General features: G+C 36.4%; 1 protein-coding gene across 14 annotated transcripts in view; it reads right to left on the minus strand.

Annotated features, from left to right (window-relative positions):
* nrxn3b (neurexin 3b) overlaps positions 1-6,000 on the minus strand; it is a 799,837-nt gene that overhangs the window by 337,156 nt on the left and 456,681 nt on the right. The gene's annotated exons all lie outside the window — the stretch shown is intronic.

A 6,000-nucleotide genomic window follows, 5' to 3' on the forward strand; every position in this document is an offset into this window, starting at 1 on the left:
CACTCAATAACTCCAACTACTGAATAATTTGTGAAGCTGAAACAATACAAAAAGAATGCAAGTTAATAATGCTATAATAATATACAGTTTAGTATAATAATATACAATAATATATCAGTAAACATTATATACAAATGTATATAAGTAAATATTAGATATATTATATTTTATATTGATGCTATGGTACATTTTTGTCTACTTTATACCTGCATTATCCTTTCCATCCTTACCCTTTTCATCTTTTGTAACTGAGCTACTGTGTGGAAAAATTTCCCTTGTGGATCAATAAAGTTTGTCTTAGTCGACGAACATAGATACTCATAAACATGCTAGCATATTAGGCTAACGACGCTAGCTTCACTACATCACGATAGCGCGTACTAAAGTGCATGAAAACACTCCTACAGACATCACACATGGGACGGTTTAATACGTATAAACCGCCGTTGTAAGTTAATAATACAAACCAGGACATTCGTAAATGTGTTAGCATACGACGCTAGCTTTATTACATAACAAGGTGTGTGGATGGGGTAGGTGGTAGTGTCCCGGAAGAGATAGTGCTGCAAGGGTTTCTGAGTATTTATTTTGTTGCGGTTAAGTTGTGTTACAATGCAGATGTCTTCCCGCAATGTATTTGTCATTTTTGTTTGGTGTGGTTTCACAGTGTGGCGCATATTTGTAACAGTGTTAAATTTGTTTATACGGCCACCTTCAGTGTGATCTGTATGGCTGTTGACCAAGTATGACTTGCATTCACTTGTATGTGTGTGTGTGTGTGTTTGTGTTCTGTTGTGTTTATGTTGTGTTACGGTGCGGATGTTCTACGAAAATGTGTTTGTCATGCTTGTGTGGGGTGGGTTCACAGTGTGGCGCATATTTGTAACTGTTAAAGTTGTTTATACGGCCACCCTCAGTGTGACCTGTATGGCTGTTGACCAAGTTTGCATTGCATTCACTTGTGTGTGTGTGTGTGTGTGTGTGTGTGTGTGTGTGTGTGTGTGTGTGTGTTTTCTGTTGTGTTTATGTTGTGTTACGGTGCGGATGTTCTCCGAAAATGTGTTTGTCATACTTGTGTGGGGTGGGTTCACAGTGTGGCGCATATTTGTAATTATTAAAGGGGTTCTGAGTATTTATTCTGTTGTGGTCATGTTGTGTTACAATGCAGATATTTTCCTGCAATGTTGTCTGTCTATCTGTGTTGGCCCTGTGATGAGGTGGCGACTTGTCCAGGGTGTATCCCGCTTTCCGCCCGATTGTAGCTGAGATAGGCGCCAGCACCCCCCGCGACCCCAAAAGGGAATAAGCGGTAGAAAATGGATGTATGTATGTATTGGTCATTCTTGTTTGGTGTGGGTTCACATTGTGACGCATATTTGTAACAGTTTTAAATTAGTTTATACGGCCACCCTCAGTGTGACCTGTATGGCTGTTGACCAAGTATGCATTGCATTCACTTTGTGTGTGTGTGTGTGTGTGTGTGTGTGTGTGTGTGTGTGTGTGTGTGTGTGTGTGTGTGTAAGAGCTGCAAATATTATGTGACTGGGCCGGCAGGCTCTTTGAAAGGAGGAAAAGCGGACATGACAGGTTGTAGAGAATGCTAAAGGTAGTGCCTTTAAGGTACGCCCACAATAATATTGTCCGTCCAGGTGGAAAACGGGAAAAATTTGGGAGAATGGCAGGCCGATATTATCGGACAGCTCTAGTTTAAAGTTCATGAAAAAAGTAGTCCAGAATTAACGGTACTTTTATATTCGTGCCGTTTTACATAGCAAGAGGAGGTGTAAGCCTGGAGATAAACAGTCAGCTGTATAATCTGTTACGGGGTATTCATGCCTAAAGCGGCGTGAAATGAATACCTACACTCTATTTGGCCCGAGGAGAGTGCATCATTTCTTGTCACCGCCGCTAATAAGCAGTCTACAAACAAGCGTGCGGATGTTGGTACACAAGCCGACATGCACTGCGCGCTCATCTGCGTCAACCAGGCTACGTAAAAATAGTACCGAGGTGAGGTAGTTCGGACCAGGTGTTTTTTTTTTTTTCCCCCATCCATGAGCTCAAAAAACGGGCGCTTTGCACATTAGTGATGCAGATCCTCTCCTCAGCCTCGCCGGCCTGTCAGCCTCATCTGCCCCAATCGAGCTCAAATGTGCTGAAGATGAGCCCTTGAAGTGTTAAAAAAAAAAAAAAAATCGTGCCATAAAGTAGACTCTGGAATGTACTGTTCAGAACATTTGATCCCTAAAATCAAAGATCAACTAATCCGATGTGACGCAAATTATGAGAATGGACTGTCAAATACGAACTCAGAGGTCCAATTTTAATGAAGACTTGTACATTTTAGGCATTTTAAGGAGGCTGTGTGCAACTGTTAGGTCGATTCCTTGAAAGTGCTAACTTGACCGTTCTATGGGTAACAAGCCAGACGGTGTTGGAAAAAAAAAAGTTTTGGTTTGTAAACAATCTTTGGGCACTACATGATTCGATTCTTGGTGACATCAATACGACTCAAACCAATTCTCGATTCAAAATGTATACTTTTTAATAACATTGGGGGCCAGTGCTTTGATTAACTATAGCGATAAAAAGGCACTACTAGTATTACAGTAACACAAATTCCAGACTGTTAGACGCTACTTTTTTTCCTACACTTTGAACATTGCGGCTTACAAGTCGGTGCGGCTAATGTATGGATTTTTCTCTGATAAAAGCCATTATAAAAATTGTAAAAAACAACAACAACAACAAAAACAATCAAATACACCTAGACAGTGATTTATTGTTTGTGTTATAGTGTCATCTTATGGATGAGTTTGGAGGTGTCCTTCAATTTACGGATAGTGTTTTTTCTTTTCTTTTTTTTTCTTTTTTTTTAGTTCTTTTTCCAAACATAGTGACATGTTTGTCTTTTAGCTCTCCATAGCGTTCCTACTCATGTGAATTCTTTATTCATCACTCCGAGCAACATTTGTAAGTTTTACAATATAACAAACTATGATTACTATTATGTCTGTCGGAGTGTTTTCATGCATATTTGTACGTGCTATGGTAATGTAATGACGCAAGCGTAGTTAGCATGAGTTAATATGCTAAAAAAAACATTTTTTTTTTTAATCGACTAAGAATCGTCATTCAATAATCGTGATTAATTGGAAGATATATTCTTTTGACACCCCTAGTAGCCCTTACGATTACGATGAGTTAAAAGCTGGACCTCTTAAGTCAAATGCCTCTTAAACTGCACAATTTGGTGATGGAAGGTTTATATCCTGTATGTGAGACCTCATTCCAGAGCATTAAACCATAGAACATTGACTTTAAAAAAGCTTTTCCTTTGGCTTTTGGCAGCCAACCTCAAAAAGAGCTACAGTCAACTCACATTCAATGTAAAATTGCTTTTTTGTTTGTTTTATAGTAGATAATATATATTATATATATATATATATATATATACATATATATATATATATATATTTATTTTTTTATTTATTTATTTATTTTATTTTTTAAATGGTGTATGTTTTTGCGATTTGCTTTTGCATTACACACAATGTTTTACGGCGCTGATAGTTCTGGGTTTGAATTTCAGTCTCCCCGTAAAGAATGTGTGCCGGTATCTTGAGGAAAGATCCTAAAGGAGTCCATTGATTGATTGATGATTAGTTAACATAAATTTGTCCTCCAATAAACACACATGGCTTATCTTTTCTAGTGTTTTAATCCGACTAAGTCTATAGGCTACCAAGAGCTCGTAGCTAAACGACAGCTAAGCACAAAAGAGCACGCATCCAAACAAGACAATGTTGCGGTCAAAAACTGCACATTTGTCAACGTAAACAAGTATCAAATAATCTAGCTGCATATAACTTACACATACAAAGTCTCCAGGGCAGAACGTGTTTATAAGAATCCAGTAACAAACGTGTCTGCATCATTCGAATTACTACATCATGACTACTTGGTGTCACCAAAACAAACTACCACTCCACTTCAGTTTAAGGACAGCTTATAAGATTAGTGTTTTTCATACACTCTAAAATTCCACACTACAAAATAAAAATATGTATTATGATTCGGGCTGATATTGCATTGGATTAATATCGATATTGGCCAATACTCAAGACTTGTCGGTATTGGAAGTTAAAAACCACTGGTCATCAATAGTTGATTGAGTACCTTGAAGGTAGAAAAGTGCATGCAAATAAAAGCTTGTTTACAATTTTGTCCTTTTTATAAAAAACATGCTTATTATATTCCGACCCGGCTGGTCATATTGTGTTGTACGCCGCACAACACACCGTTGTTTGAGTGAGGGTACGCAACAAAACGATGACGGCACCCTCTCCTGCGTCTGCCTCAATGGCACATCAGTCGGAGTTAGGAGGCAGATTAGCGTCTCTTCAACGGCTACTTGTAATGTACTGTTGGGACTTGAACAACCACACTCAGTGTTCATAAATTCCTTACAGAGACACCACCATTGCAATTGGGATGGGTGCCGTTAACATGTGAACCGAAATGGTACCAATTTTCAGTCCTTTTGTGTCTGTGAATAAATATTTTTTTGATTGTAAAATCTCAATTTGTATTGTAACATTTAAAAATGAGCTGATAATCAATCAATCAATCAATCAATCAATCAATCAATCAATCAATCAACGTTTACTTGTAAATCCCTTAATCACAAATGTCTCAAAGGGCTGCACAAGCCACAACGACATCTTCTGCTCAGATTATGATAATTGCTGTCCAGTTATCTTCTTTTATTATCATTTGCAAGTAAGATATTAAGTTGCAGTTACAAGTCCAAGAGGTTATATGGCAGTAGTGTTTAGTTCATGGTGTGTTTTGGTTTGTGTTGTACCCTAAAAAGTGTTAATACTATAAATGTAGTACTTATTACACAGCAGGTTTTTGTAATGTGCATCTTAGTAGCTCTTTTCGTAATTTTCATGAACACATTTAGAGGTGCTGAAATCGCTACCTAACATTGCTAATGGTAATCAGTAGATAGTCAATAGCAAAGTCAATGTATGTTAGCAATAAAGGGGAACTAAAGTTTTTTGCGGGGAATTTTAACTATCGTTCACAATCATGAGAGACAAGAAGACAAATGTTTGTTTGTTTTCGCTTTCTAACGTATAAAAATTGTCTCATTCTTTGTAGATAGCAAGGCAACTAATGAGAGCATCAATTTTACGACTAAATAACTTTAAAAATGCATTTAAAAAATGTCAAAAATACTTCATTAACGTTCCGTAACCTTGTACCGGAACATGTACATGTACAAGTATACACACACACACACACACACACACACACACACACACACACACGCACACACACACACACACACACACACACACACACATATATACACACCTATATATAAATATATACACGTACACACATATATACATATCCACATATATATATATATATATATATATATATATACACATATATACATACACACATGCATATACATACATATATACTGTACAATATAAAATATACAAATATGTTTACACACATACATACATATATATATATATATATATATATATATATGTATATGTATATATATATTCATATATACATATATATATTCATATATACATATATATAAATATATTCATATATACATATATAAATATATTCATATACACATCGATATATAAATATATATATATATATACTGTATATATATATTCATATATATGTAGGTGTGGGAAAAATCACAAGACTACTTCATCTCTACAGAACTGTTTCATGAGGGGTTCCCTCAATCATCAGGAGACATATCCTGATGATTGAGGGAACCCCTCATGAAACAGTTCTGTAGAGATGAAGTAGTCTTGTGATTTTTCCCACACCTACATATTGCGCTCTACCAGGGTATCGAGCACTATTCTCTGGATAAGCCAATCAAGACATATATTCATTTATCTCTCTCTCTCTCTCTCTCTCTCTATATATACATATATATATATATAC

The sequence above is a fragment of the Nerophis ophidion genome, linkage group LG24 (genome assembly GCF_033978795.1).
Source record: "Nerophis ophidion isolate RoL-2023_Sa linkage group LG24, RoL_Noph_v1.0, whole genome shotgun sequence".
Lineage (NCBI taxonomy): Eukaryota > Metazoa > Chordata > Actinopteri > Syngnathiformes > Syngnathidae > Nerophis > Nerophis ophidion.